Source organism: Apus apus, chromosome 4 (assembly GCF_020740795.1).
Source record: "Apus apus isolate bApuApu2 chromosome 4, bApuApu2.pri.cur, whole genome shotgun sequence".
Taxonomy (NCBI): domain Eukaryota; kingdom Metazoa; phylum Chordata; class Aves; order Apodiformes; family Apodidae; genus Apus; species Apus apus.
The window spans coordinates 98,220,048-98,236,301 of NC_067285.1; positions in this window are offsets into that span (position 1 = coordinate 98,220,048).

Sequence of the window (16,254 nt, forward strand, 5' to 3'; positions counted from 1 at the left end):
GTTACTTTGAACATGATTAAGCTGTTCAAATATTCTTAATAGATCTGACCTAAAAATGTGTGTCTTAAGTAAGAAATGTCTGTATCAGTTAAAAGTTTAAAATGTCTCATGATCTCTAGCAGAGTTTTGAGAAGCTGAGACATTTATATTTTCTTGTGTACTGGACATATAAGGTCATGCAATTCTTTTCTATGATTAGTTAGGCAAAATTCCAGCTGGTCTAACAGTCATAGTTCCTCTCAACACCCTGCCCCTCAGAACTGACAAAAAGAGGAAACACACCTCATTTTTGTAGTAATATCTAACCAAGAAATGTCCTGTTATAATTACCTTAAAATAATAGTTTCTTTCCTTTTGGAAAGGAAAAGTTGAAAAAGACCCACAACAACTGGCTGCTAGTGCACTCAAACTATGTAAAACTATGTATTATGAAAAGTTGAAGAAAAGCTGGGAACAAAATAACGATATATATTTATGTTCAGCTAGTTTTAACTTGGAAATTCTGGGCAGATTTTACTGAAAGTTGCTATATTCCCACTGGACTGAAAACCTTCAGTCTTTACAGCCCAGGGCTGGTGTTTTTCACCACCCTCAGAAGGAAGATAAGGCTTGAGTCAACACCCAACTGTGACCTTTCCAAAGTATGTGAAGATCTAGATCTCCAGCTGTGTTGGAAATGCAAAGAGGGCAATTTCTTGAACAGGGCAGCTAGAGCGGTTTGAGCTGCAAGGTTCAGCACAGCACCTACGCAAGACCTGAGCTCTACACCAGCAGTTGGATACTAGATGGGATACACTGGAGTATCTCAGATGCCACAAACAGGCAAAACCCTTTGAAAAGTCATTCTTCTCTGTTCACCCCTGCCCTTCTACCTTGCTGTCAGTGCGTGGATATGTTGATCTCCTACTTCCAAGAGGCCAGCTCTTCCCTCATCAACATATATGAGGTCAACATTAAACTGAAGTGTGTCACTAGTTAGAACTGCCCAAGAAAATTACAAACCTATTCACATCAATGTTTGGGTGGTTTTAAGTGTTTCTACATATTTCTGTAAATCAGTCAGAAAATTTTCCTTGTATATATACTTGATTTTTCTCTTTCATATAAACACATCAAGATGAAAATATTACTAGATTTGTAGTGCACCCCTATCCTGGGATGAAATAAGTTCTACCTTACTGCTATCTAATATAGGAAAATATATTCCATGAAAATATATTGCAATTTAAAATACACATATATACACAGTAGAGAATTGTATTAAACTGTCCTCCCTCATGCTTCCACTTAACACTACGCAGAAGGAAAAGAAACTGTAGTACAATAAATGCTTCCCCTGGAAAGCAGCAAGCAAGACAGAACTTCTCTCAGACAAAACTAATTTGTGTAAGATATTCTTCTGTGGGAAGAAGTAGCACTCATCCATGAGCTCTTCTTTCCAACCTTTTCTTAGTAAATTTGTATTTCATACTACTCAGAAAATCAAGTTTTGTCACTAATAAGGCTTGATTATGAGATAAAAAAGAAAGCCCTGTTAGTAGCACCGAATTTTGCTTAAGCTTGTATGTGTTTAAGTGGCTTTGGATGGTGATTTTTTCACCATAAAGTTGTAACTTTATTCTGATTTGTGAAAATTCAACTACAAAAAACTTCTGAGTAAGGTGCACAGTTAAAACCACAGGTTCTTATTTTTCATGGGGCTAAATAATATGCTTTATGATGGTGAATTAGTGATTAAATGTTTTTCTTTTTCTCAGGGCACAGTCAGATGCACAAACTCACTGATAATAATTTTAGCAGCTTTTGAGAAATTCAAAAGCATAAGGTCAGCTACATCCTGTCTGTGTCTGTGTAACTCACTGGTGAACATGTATTACAGGTCTCCATCTGTGCTTACTATCCACAGGATATGAATGTACTAATCCTTATCAGAAAGCTTGATTACAAGCTTCAGCAGGTTTTGCTCCGAGTTCTGGAACTCCTGCTCCAGTCCCCTGTATGACAGCCGGGGTAGCAGCTGTCACAGCCAGCATGCAGTTCCAGCAGATCTCCACAGACCAGATAGCACTTAAGATGAAATAAGAGAGGCACTGGTTTCTGGGGTGTTCTGTGTCTCCTGGCAATAATCTGCACAGAAGAACTTGCAGAAAACCCACCCATATATTCTACATCTACTCCTTTTGGAAACCACTTGAGGGTCCACCATTCTCTCTCAAAGGGTCACCCTTCGACCCTTGTGCTGACAGTGCACATCTCCTCCAGGCTTGTGCTTTTAATTTGTTCTCCCAGACCTTAGATCCATTTAAAGCATTCCCACTGGCTTCAGGGGGCTATAGGTCAGGCACTGAAACTACTATGCAGCTATTTTATCTTGATGGAGAATCCTCAGTTAAAAATCTTTCTGATGACCAGCCACAGTCATCTCCATGGTTTCTTCTTTGGCTACAGATGTTGCCAATTTTTTATATCTTTAGGTTAATGTATTCAAATCAATTGATTTTCTAGGATTTGAGTCCTTATCACCACCACTTCTCCAGGCAAGCTGTCAGCAACTATCCATAAGTTGCACCTGGCCACGCTTGAGCAATATTAATCTCTTTGTCAAGACTTGCAGTTTTTCTATGTGCATTCCCATATCTTTTCTGATCTCTCTACTCTTGCTTTTAATATTTTTTCACTAAAGTCAAGGCAACTAGGACATCAAAGAGTTAATGCTATTACTCTGCACCTGAAACAGGTGATACAAAAGCATCCATCATGGAATTTTTTGTGGTGATGACCTCTTGCTTCCAAACGCTGGAAAAAAACATGGGTCTTGTTATGGAGCAGTAACTGCAGCTAACTCAAATTTTGTATGGCACATACCATGCAGTAGTACGACCAAAAAGAGTGCATCATCATGAGATTTCTTGTTCAAATATGCATATCCATTAAGTCTGACTGCATTCTGAGTGATATTCCTATGGTAGTTTACACCTCAAAGATTTTAAAATTCTTTTTGTATGCAAAGGTGAAATGACAATTCCATATCATACTGCATTTTCCTTCTGACAAAAAAAAAAAAAGTTTTTTCTTTTTTGCAAAAAGTATAAGAATAGTTATTCTCATATTTATTGTGCCTGATTGTGCTAGAGTGAACATATTTTTCTGAAGTAGGAAGCTAAAGGTTACCAAGTAAGAAAAAAAAGAAATAAATTCTTGACAATGTCTGGATAGTTGCTCTGGTACAAGCACATAAATCCACTATAAATTAGAAATGAAAAATTATAGGCATTTTCTGTTTTGTTTTGTTTTGTTTTTTTTCTGTTGAAGATTAGACAAATTGGCATTAAATTACTATTTTGATACCATGGTTACTTCTAGTTATTCAGATTGTTTTAATGAACAAACATGTTGATTTTTCTTTAATGTGTTCCTGTAAGCAGGCATTCTGGGGGGAGGTGGGAGTTGAGGTTTTGGTGTAGGTTTTGCTTCTAACTTTAATTCTCATATTTAGATAAATTTCATGGCTCATAGAGCATGTCAGCATTACAGAAATTACAGTAAGATTTGCTTACCTACCATGTAAACACTTGAAAATGATTGGTTATGGGGAATAAAACCCTATTTAAGAGTAGTGAACAGAGGCTATCAGATAAGGTCTACATAATGTATTTTCATTTTCAGAAAATGCAAAATGTATGCAAAATTCTTTGGAATAAAAAATATTCAGCCTAATTCTATTGGTATAGAATTGATGAATGAAGAGGAGAATCAAGTTCATGGACTAAGAATATATTATTAATTTCCAGCATGGAAAATGGTTAACAGTGGGAAATCTCATGCTTCTGTATTAAGTATAATGGGTTTTGTTATATTGAGCAGTCATCAGGGGAAGATGGTGAATAGCATAACAGGAAATGTCTCAAAGCTCTTTAAGCCTTAAGAGAAACTGCATGGTTTCTGAGCATTTTGGCTATAGGTCAGTAAAGCTCTTAACACTTGCTTAATTTTAAGTCCCTGAGTGGTCTCATTGCAAAAATCCTGGATATGGAGCATTCTGTTGTGTGCCTGTTACATGTTGTTAAAACTCAGGATTTTTCTTTATAAAAGCTTCCTAGCAATTTGCTGTTGTTGTTAAAATGTGATTAGCTGTACTACTTATTTAGATAATGATTTTTATTTCTTTGAAGTTCTCTCTTTAAAAACATAACAGACCTAATCACTTCCTCAAAAGTTCATAGCACCAACATTTATAGGAATTAATTTATTCTTCCAAATCCCTTATTTTGGGAAGGAAAAGATGCTGATAACATTGTCAGCAAAAGCCAGAGTTTGGAACTGTCTTCCACAATAAATGATTATAGAAAAAGCATATGTAGAGCAAACAATATTATTGGGAGGGCTCTGCAGTACTGTTGGTCTGTCATAGACTTATTTGGATCTCATTTGCCTTAGCATAGCTCCACTGACATCAGTGGAAACAACATCACTGGCATCGTGAAGGAGATTATTTATAACTAAAACAATAAAAAGGCAAAAAGCACAAAGAGGTTAAAAGTAAATTAGATGTCTTTTATTAGCTCATGAATAATTTTGCTGTGTAAGGACAACTTTTTTCATTATACAATCATTATACAATCCATGAATACACACTAAGTTTCAGACACAGTGAAAAGGTCTCATCTTCTCATCTGGAAAAAGACATAGTAGGATGAAATGTCCAGAGCACAAGTCTCAAGAGAAATAGCTGGTGGAAATGGGTTTGTTTAGTCTGGAGAAAATAAGGCTGAAAGGAGGTCTTATTACTCTTTACAACTACCTGAAAGAAGTGAGGTGGGTGTTGGTCACTTCTCCCAGGTAACAAGTGACAGACAAGAGGAAATGGCCTCAGGTTGTACCAGGGGAGGTTTAGACTGTATATGAGGAACAATTTCTTCACCAAAATAGTTGTCAAGTACTGCAACAGGCTGCCCTTGGAAGTGGTGGAGTCACCATCCCTCAAGGTATTTAAAATATGTGTAGATATTGTACTTAGAAACACAATTTAGTGGTGGACCTGGCAGTGTGTTAGGTTAATGGTTGGCCTTGATGATCTTGAAGGTCCTTTCCAACCAGAATGATTCTATGATTCTATGATTTGGTATACTATATATCCTACCACAAATACTGTTTTTGGCCCCATGCCTCGACATGAGTTTCATTGGAAACATCTACAGTAATTTTTATTATTTTTTACTTTTGGTGCATTTATCTACAGTGCAAAATACCTTGAAGGGAAGCAAGGGAAACATAAATAGCGGAATCTCCTCCACAGCCTGACATTTGCCCACTCACTGCCATGGAATTCTTTGTGCAGATTGAACATGACTCTGTATTTTCATAGATAAATTTGGATTGTAGTAGATACAGTGATGGTGTTACACGCTTGGTTTCCTAACAAGTTAAAGTGTTTCTTTGTGTTTGTATGTTTGCAGGTACAAATGCTTTACATCTCAGTATTTCAGTATGTAGCAGTACTATGATAGTGTGTGAAATAAACAGGTGCTGATCTCATAAAACTCTGAGGCCAGGTTCTCTACAAGTAGGAGACAGGACTGTAAAAAACCTCTTACTCTCCAGGAGAATCAGACAGGCTTCTTTGAAGTTTCACTTACTGTTAGCCTAAGGGTCCAAATTTTTATTTATTCTATTTTGAAATAATTTAACTTGAAATTATGATTAAATGTTAAAACGTTTTACAAAAAGCTGGGGAACCTTATGCATACTCATTTTCCAGTAAAATTGTTTTCAGACCTCACATACCTCAGTGCTAAATGCCATAACTTTTCACACATTTCTCTTCTGTGAAACGGAATCTGAGATAGCTATAAATTTCTACTGCCACAGATTCATTTCTTGCACGAGATCCTTTGAATACTACAGCTTTCTCATAGCACCAAGAACTTTACATTTCAGCTGAGGCACATTATTTTCAGCAAGTAGTCAGGTACGTTGTCATATAGTGCATATTGTGTGTCTACTGATAAGGACTTATGAATTACAGTCCTTCAGATATTTCACTGCTCTGGCCTTCTGCCTCAGTACTCGTAGCGTAGTGTTACACTATAGGTTATGATCATTCTACTACTGGCAGCAATTTACTTAACAAAACTCTTGCATTTGTGTGTGTCTCTTTTGTGTATGTTAACTAGTAGGTTTTCAGTCAATTATTAAGATCAGCTATAAGGATATACAGGTGATTTTAAAGGTATTAGGTCAAATCTTATTTCACACCAATTAAATGGGTGTGTGGAAAAATGACAGCTAGACATATGAAACAGAACTTCAGTGTGATTCTTACTAGCTAGCACTTTTCACTATCACTTAAGAAACTGAACCATGATTATGGTGCAACTATAACAGTAGTTCTAGAATATAATTTCCTTAAAATGCAGGCGGGAGACATTCCCCTTAGTCACATAACTACTTAGTGATGCCTGTTCTTTCAGAAGAGCAAATATTATGAAACAGTCCTTTTAAAGACCTCCATGTATACAAATCTGTTACAGTATTTCACTGTTTATAATTGCCTTTTTAGTATACAAAACAGACACATAATTCCCAGTGGGAGAAAAAGAAATAAAGAAGTAAAAAGAAAGTGAGGATCCCTATTTGCAATCACAATTTAAACATTTCATGAAACATGGCCTACTATTGAGCTAAAACAGCAGATCCACAATTTCACAGATGAACTAAACCTACCAGTAATTTATCACTCTACATAAATAAGTTAGAAGCTTTTTTAGCATTTTCAAGATTTAGGAAGATAGTTTTGCAAATGCTGAAGTTCTAATTTATTAATAAATATAAATTGTGTGGTTTTTTTCCTTAACTGGTATTTAGCGACTAGGAATTTATGTTTTCTCTATTTCTTGTTGAAATGTTTTTAAATGCAGCTGGAAAACTCATTAGTTCAACCATTTTTTTCTGCTGAAAGAGCTTCATTCAGCCAGCAAACACTTTAGTGCTCTTTCATTAGTCAATGGATATAAAATTTCAGGATCTTCCTCTCTTTCTTATGACAGAAGGTGAAAAGTCTTAAATACATTTAAAAGTCTTAAATTTAACAAGTGTAAATTTCAGGAATCTCTCCTTCAACAGATTGGCAATTCAGAAAATAACGATCAAGTATTGCCATTGTAACCCAGGTAACACATAGTGTCATAGATACCTTTCAACTTTTTATTGATTTAATCATTTTAATTCTTGGTTAATGTTGGTGCTGTGAAAATAATTTTGCTAGAAATTCCAACAACAACTAATTTTCTTTTTTTTTTTTTTAATGTATGACACCTGAGAAAAACTATAGGACAGTATTAGAATTATCATGAGAGTGTATTTGATGTTTACCATTTATTCTTCTCTTTTCAGTTCTTTTTATAAGAATGACATTAATTTTGTGTAATTTCCTGACCTCAAGACTGTCATGAGAACCTTGATACAAAAACTTGCAAGGCTTAGATAAATTTGTTTTAACAAGTGTTAACAAGTAATCTGACAAGAAGAAATGCATGCTATTTATTCACAATTACTTTTTTTTTCCTTTTTAATTTTTTTCCTGCTCTAGGGGAAACAGCATACATATGAGACAAAATCCCCCTATTTTTTTGTTGCATTCTCTTTGTCTCCTGATTTTGTTTTGATGGTAGTTCTTGGTACTTCTATTCACTGCTGTGTGGAATGATAGTTGCTTAAAAGTGTCATACAGGTATAGTACTAATAGTACTATACATATATATAGTGTGTATATATATGTATATATATATACTAATAGTACTAATAGTACTAGTAACAAAACTGTATTTTGGCCCAACTATGTGAAGTAATTTCTGTGCTATTTTATATCAGTATCACAGAAACAACCCATGAAATAGTAGGAAGCTGCAATATATTTTAATGCCTCTTCTTGGTCACCTGAAAGGTTCTTTAATATGGTCAGAATAACTTCAGCAACATTTTTACTCAGAATGATGGATGTTCTAACAAAGATTTGATTTATATGTGGCAACCAGGTAAAAAAGTGTATAGGTTCACTAAGACCAGAAAAACGATCTTGATTTATACCAACTGAAGGTCTGACTCAAAACAAAACCACACACACACATACACATTCACCAAACAGAATGAAAACTCAAAAAACTAATGGATGTATTTAATACATAGTGTTTGTGTTTGTTTTGTAATTTCTCTGAAGTAGTAAGTCTCATTTTGTCTCAAATGACAATTTGAACACTGAGCTAGTTTGACTGAAAACCAATCAGATACTAGCTAAATTAGCATGTTATTTGTCTTGTGTTTTTAAGGACTACATCGTATCTTTGGGACAAAGGACTGATTCATATTGTTATGGATTTAGGTATTATTGTCATAAAAAAAAAGAATAGTAAAATCTCAATCTGTGTCATGGAAAACATAATACTTTAGAGATTATTTTCTCTGCTTGCAGTATGAAAATAAAGCAGCCTCACATCCTGCCTCTGCTTCCCTGACTCAGGGCCAGATTTTCAATGGTATCTCACTGCCTGGAGTTTCAGACTGGCACTAAGATTCATTGTTTTCTCTTCTAGAAATATTCATGTGGAAAATAATTATGACATTGAAGGTCTTTTCCAACCAAAATGATTCTATGATTCTATGATTTTATGATTCTATCACTTGAGGATGTGTTTTGGTGTTTTATCAAAGAACAGCAATGAAAAAAGGAATGACTGCGCATCAGCCATCTAGAATTAAAAATATTATTAATTTATTATCAGTGTGTCATTACTAGACAGCGCCAACAATATGTCTCCAAAATGTTTACACAATTTATTTGTTAAACTGTTTTAATTAACACATCTGAGAATCACTATGCATAAAAAAATACCTTCACCAACTGATGTACTCTAAATGTGTTGTTAATCAACTCTGATCAATAAAGCAGATGATTTTTGCAGCTATCCCTTTCTTTGTCAGGAAAAGCTGATAGCTTTTAAGGACATAAATCTGTACAGATCTCTCTCTGCACCACTACAATGTTCATCTTTAATGGAAAATTTGAAAATAAAATATTTATTGCCAGTGAAAGCAGATGCTTGCCATGGTGAATATGATTACTATCTTTCTTTTCTTATCTGCTTTGCTGGTCATTGAAAGAAATCAATAAATTGCAATACATTTTGAAACAAGTTTATCCATCACAATTTTTTTTAAATTTGCTGTCTGGTATAATGTTATCACAAAGTATACTTTTGAAAATAAATATATTCCTCATAATGACCTATCCTTAGCAGATAAAGCCTTGATTTTTAGTGTAATGGATTTCACTACAACCCTACAGTTCTAATAAATTGGATTTTAATTCTAACAGATACAGAATCTTAAGAAAGAGAAACAAAATGTGTCCTGTCACTCTAATGCAAACCTCTCAATCACTCAGACAGATGTATTGAGTACCATTGAGACATATTCCATGGAACTCTTGCATCGCTGCAATAGCTCCAAAAAACACCCCACAACAAATTAAAAAAGCAACAGACTCTTAGCATCTTCTTCAACTTATAATTGGTCAAACTTCTCTTGCAAAAAGTAGATAATCCAAGAAAAGCATGAGGCTAATGGTTTTACAGACAGCCTATTCCTTCCCACAGCCAATGAATAATGGGAAGACTTGAACATCTGATGGATTCTGTGAAAGACTGTTATCACCAGGACTAAAAACCAAACTGGGCCAAAATTATTTAACTCTAAGAACATTTATACCTTGATGATCACCCTTGCGAAGGTATTCTTTGCAGCCCATACTGACATGTTCAAACTGTTAACTTCAAGAGTCATACTGAATATTCTTTCCTGCTGAAACACTCAGCTGATGTTGCTCTCTGTGCTGATATTGATACTCAAGCATTTTTAAAACTAGCTCAGGTTTGCCTTCAAGATTCAAATCTAAGCTGCAGAAGCAGAGAGGCAGCTAAAGAATGGAACATCTGTGAAAATTAGAAGTGGAGGCAGCCGTTTCTAATCAATCTCATGGCATGTCTACACTGGCAGACTGTAGCCTGATAGAGAGATACGGAAAATAACAAAGGTTCTGGAATGAGATTAGTAACAGTATCTACAGGGATCCTAGTAATGTAGCATTTAATTCATGCTTTTAATATAATCTTAACTGGATTTTTCTGTGGATGACAAATCAGGAAGAAATATTTTGGTGAGGACAGTTCTAATAGCTACAACAAGTTGATGTCTGAGGAGAAAAACAACTCTTGGGAAAACAAGAATCTGAATGTGGGAGAATTTGGGCCAACAGAGAGCAGGGCTGTGGCACCATAAAAAGACTCTGGGGTCTCTACAGTGAAAGAAGATGAATGTTTTGAAAAACAGGATTTATGTGGAAGTGGGATGAAAAATAAATGGGTGGGAAGGAGAAAGCAGAATATAATATGTATTTTCACCAACTACTATAGACTTTGTTTCTTCCTCCCCCTCATAATTTCTTTAGTGATTGGGTCACTCTGCTCCACAGGGTAGTAACTTGATGATACTAATAATGTAGTGACAGTTTCCCCAGGAGTCTTTACCTGGCTCCCTCCAGCAAAACTTTCTGTTGGAGAGTTGCCCTTGGGACTGTCAAACACTTTGAGATACTTTTTGAGCTACTTTCAGAGCTACTTTCATTTTTACAGTTCAAAATAGTTTAGGTTTCTCAAACACAGTTCATAAATTCAAATTATTTAGTTGCATCCTATAGTCTGAGGGGGTATTGTTTCTGAAATATTAATCTTCTGAAGCTCTGGAAGTTCAGTCATATTTCTAGTGAAATCAAGACATTTATGCAGTCCTGATAATCAGCTGGGAACATGTTTTTAGTACTTTCTGAACTGCTGATAAATCTTGCTGGTACTCCAGGTTCAGTACAAATTTGAGACAGAGAGAAAAAACAGGATTTTCTAGGCAATTTCCATCATACGTGCAGCAAATAATTTCATTTTGAATAATCAAGAAAGTATCTCTAAAGCTAGCATTCTGAGGATTTTATTTTTGTTGCTTTGAGGGAGTAAATGACTAAATGACTATTTTTTTTCTTTTAAATATAGCAACTCATCTATTTTGTCCTCCAAGTCAGCATTATCTTCCAGTCAAGTCACTAGCCCCTTTCTGACCCTCTGCTTGAGAAAATAGTACAAAATTCTCTAGCTAAAAAGTTCTAGAATATGTCAAGTGACCTAAAAGTGTTAGGAGGAGGTTCCAACCACAAGTCAGAAGATCATTCAAAAGACTTTCATGTTTCTTGTCCAAACGTACTTTCCAAGATCAACTGGTGAAGAGCAAATTCTGTCTTCTAAACTGCAAAATCTTACTCAAGTCAGTGCCATAGGACAATATACATATGTAAGACCATTCATTCATCTGTGCTTAGAAGCTTACAGATGCCAGCTACCAAGTTCTAAGGATATTTTTTAGCCTGGAGGGGGGGAAAGTCTCCAACGTAGAGATCTTTCATAGAAAAGGTTTTAATGGTATGAAGATGTATATTTTATTCTGCCTTGTTTCTCATGAAGACAGTACTGTAATCCATATATTTTATTACACGATAAACTGGAATATAGCTTGTGTGTGAAGCCATCTGTGAAATCATGGTGGCAGAGCAGAGCACCAGGCTCAGTAAAGCTTAGTACCTTACAGCAACAGGAGGAGCCCTATACAAAAACTGTCTATGAAAGTATCAGATATTCAGCCATGACCAGAGGCATAGCCTGTTTCATCTTCACAAGGATTAGTAGAGAACTGCCCAAACGGTGAATAGCACCGCAATAGCTCTCTATAGCTACAGAAGCCTTTGGCTTCTCAGTTACAGCTCCTACTTTCACTTGGAGTCTTTTCTTTGACAATACTGGCAAAGCCTCAACATGAGAGCTGCCAGCAAATCCAGATACAAGCCACAAGGAGAGCCTGGAATGGCCCTGCCAGGCACATTGCTCCAGCTGGCTGCTCTGCACACATGAATGCTTCTGTCACCAGCCGACCATTTGGAAAGCTACTCTCATGCTTGCTCGTCCAACCGATTCCTCCTTTTAGTCTCTTGCCACAGCAAAAACAGGCTGCTTCCGAGAGCAGCTTTTCTAAGCTACTAATGCTAGAAGAACATGATAGAAGAGAAGTATGAAGGGGAAAAATGAAAAAACTAAACAAAACAAAACCCCAAAAGGAAAGTCTGTAAAGCTTACACAAGCTTCTCATTTTGTCTTGCCTGAACACAAAATATTCTTCAACCTGTTCTCTGACATTTAGAACACACTCTTGACTTTGTTTGCAGTTTCAGCAAGTTACAAGAGAGGCCAGATAATTCCTGCAAGTTGGAGCAGCTGTGGTTCAGCCTTTGTTCTTGCACAGAAGAAACATGACACAGTGGAGCCTAGGTTGTCCAAGTAAGGCATAGTTTTAGGATAGATATAGACAACCTTATGGACAATGCCCCAGTACCTCCTAACTTGTAAGGATTCCTTGCTCTATTCCTGTTGCTGTTACATCCTTGGTCACTGCTGTGAACAGGTCACCTCACAGGCTAGTGCAGCTTTTACATGTTTGTTAGCCCACTGAATGAAAACAGGAAGATGAGGCACAATACAGGTCTTCTGCTGAGGATGTCTTGCTTTCTATGCTGCAATAGCAGGAGAAACTGAACCTTTGCTTCCAGCTCTTTCAGAAATAGGTCTACGGAAATAGGCCTAACAGCTTGAGAGGGGCAACAGTTCTACCATTTGCAGAGTCTCACTGTGAAAAGATATCTGCAAAGAAAGCAGCACTAGCAAACTTACAGCTAGAAAGTTAGCGAGTTCTGCAGGAAAACAGAGTGTAGGAAACATTAATTCCTTCTAAAGGAAGGGTGGACATACACAAACATTTAACTCAAAGGTTATCACAGTTACTCACACAACTCTTATTTCTCAGTATTCTCAACTAGAACATTGTTTTAGTCTGATGACCTCAGGGGATAAACATAGAAGAAAGTAACAACTACTCTATAGGCAGCAACTCTGGCACTGCAATTTCTTTGTCCAAAGACCTTATTCTCTTTCCTGATTCTCCTGCTCTTTTTATGGACATAAACATGCCACTTCCAATCTAGTAATTTCCCCCCTATCCCCTCCCCAGTTTCCATGTCCCAGGGCCTCATCACTAGGCTGTAATGTTGGAGAAAAGGAAAGAGAAGAGGGAGGAAGAAGGTGGAGGTCACACCTTACAGGCTTGCTTTTCCCTAAAGAAAAGCAACATTTATTTGCCTCTAAAAAAATTTAAATACATTTCTTAGAACATTTAGCAAATGGTGGGGGTGATCATAAATAATATTTCCAGAGCTACATAGAAATATTGTCAGCAAGTATGGAAACTGGACTGGGATTATTTCGGAGCTTGAGACAGGAAAAAAATATTTAAAGGGGGCAAAGGCCAGTATTCCTTGAGGAGTGTTTGCTGGAATGCTTAAGGTACATGCTCGACAGTAATTTGAAAGTTAAGCTGAGCAGTTGATTAGCAACTTCAGTTCAGCAAACTTAATTTACTGCAGAAATTTCTCTTGGAATTGCCTGTCTCCCTTTGGCACAGGTGGTCTAGGTCTAACTTCATTTGAGAAGGTCACTCATAAAATATTCCAGAGCAATGAAAGAGTTGGTTTCATTTCTCTCAAACATCTGGGTTTGCTGCTACAGCACCAGTAGATACAGATGCTACTGAAGCACCCATTCTTGGTGATTGTGAATGTTCTATCCAGAAATAAAATAATAAGTAATTGATGTTTGCTTGACTGTTGAGTTCAGTCTCACTCAAGGTGCTAGTTTTAAGAATGCGTCACAGCCCTTTCCAGTGTCACAGCCTGGGTTCACAGTCTGACCAAAACCAATGTTGTTCCATAGGAAGGACTCAATTAATCCCCAAGGAATGCAAGCAATGTATGGTGCCAAAAGTGGCTGAAGGCCTGCAGTGTAGATATAGATGCAAGCTGGGATTCCTCTGCTGGAAATTGTCTCAAAAAATGTCGCAGAGCAGTACAGATGCAACCATACTTATCCCTGTATCCTGGATTGTACAATGGATGGTCCTATCTCCAATACCTGACACTTTTAGAATTAGTGAAAGGTGTAACCATCTTAGGAAAGTTTCTCAGCTGATGAGGTTTTTGGTCCTTTTCCAAATGTGAAAAAATATCTAACTCTGGCAATTTGGCCATTACTAATTACAAGAGTTTGTAAAGCAGTACAAACACTGAAGGCAATGCTAGTCAGTGATGGACAATACTATCAATAGAGATAATGTTGTTTAGCAGCTAAATGCAATTCAATTCTGATAGGTAGTCAGTTATAACTGTTTCAAAATGTCAAACATAAGTAAAGAAAACCCAAGCAGAACAGCTATCATTCATGAAAGCTGCATGGCATTTTTAAGGAAAGTTATTGTCTTTTGAAATTTCAGCAGAATTAAAATACAGAACAGCTCCTCAGTCACAAATTATGCTGGTTTGTGAATAGTCTTGGTGATTTTGAACTGTGGAGGAGTTTATCTGTCTAGCTGGACCATATCATAAAGAGTATTACCTCAGAGAGTTGCTAAAAGGCATTATTTTGGAAGCATAATCTGAAAGTGAATTCACTAGAAGCAATTGCCATCTGTATTTTCCCTTTACTTAAACCGAAAAAAAACCCCAAACTTTTCAACTTGCAATTAAAATAATTCATTCATTTTACATGGTAGTAATAGAACGCTCTTTCATTTGCTTTTTAGTTTCCTCCTCTGCAAGCTATTACATTACTCTGAACAGAATCTACTGAAAAGCAAAATACTAATTCACTTTATATGAAACTGCTGCTGACCAAAGTGGTGCGAAGGTAACCTGCTTCCCATTTGCAAGCACTTTGACACAAAGCAGACAAACACAACAAGGAGATCATTCATCCAAAGGTACAGACTGAGCTGGCAATAGCTGTTGCCACAACTGTGCTGTGCTTTGCAGAATACTGCCACTTCCTGTAGCCAGTCACAAAAGTGGGTGAGAGAAAAATTAGATTATTATCACTAGGATTTTTTTTTACTAATGAAAAGGGTCCTTAGCTTCTAGTAACATCAGCTGAAAGCTGCAAAGAAGGTGTTATGAAATGTATTATTTTCTTCCTATTAACATTAACGCTTCGCTTCTAAGGAGCAGGTAATGATCAAAGCACATTACAAAAGATTGTTTCTGATGAGATCTAGGGCTTTTAAATGTCTTAAAAGAAGGCAGATGGCTCAATTAGGACTTGTACTGAAGCTCAGTATCTTAGTCAAGAACCCTGGTCTGAAAATTGTAGCTTTGCATGCCTTTCTTTTTACAAATTTAAAGTTCACAAGCATCCCAGTCTTTCTGAGGCAAGCAGCTCTGTGTTTATCTTATACCCCAGTTGCTCTGGTTGTGACCTGGATCCAGTCGCTTCTTTTGAGAGGTTCATTGCAGCAGGTGAGCTGTTTAAATTACCATTTTCTGGTGTTAGTCCAAGCCTACCGCTTTCACATGCTGCTAGATTCAGCACTTACACAGGTATGAAAGTTCCGGGTCCCGTCTCCTTTTGTCGATTAAAGACCTGGTCAACAATTCCTTGAGAAAAACTCTTCATGCAATGATCCAGTCTAAGCATGCAGTTCTCAGGGTTTAGGTTTTGTTTTTTTTTTTTAGTTCAGTCCAGAAGGGAATTAAATAATTGTGGTCTGAAAGGAGAGGATGAAAATACTCTTTTATGTAGCCTTCACCTTAGAGTATGCAGTTAGAATGGAAATACGAGATTTTACTGAAGGACTAGTTATGGACTTCCCTTGGTTCCAGGGTCTTTCTTCATCTCCTAGGTTACCTGAAAGGAGTCCTGCTAGTTTTTGTGTGGTTTCTGATGCAATGAAGTTGTATAAGTTTTATCAGAATGGGAGGGCTCCTGCAAGAGAGTATTTTGCATTCCCATTTACCTGTAAATGTGACTAAGGCAACACCTTCAAGGACATAACATAGATTTGTCTTAGTCCTTCAAGAAGAAAGGGGAAAAAATGGCAATGAGAATCAGCCAGGGCAAGCTGCTCTGGAAAGTACACAAAACCGATTGTCCCATCCCAAGGATGATAAGTTATTTTTGTGTCTTTGCAGCAACATCCAGTGTTTTACCAGTAACAGAATGCTGTGGTGTGATGGAAATGGAAACTGAGTGAAGTTCAGAGAAACCAGGGATATTTGCAAAACCA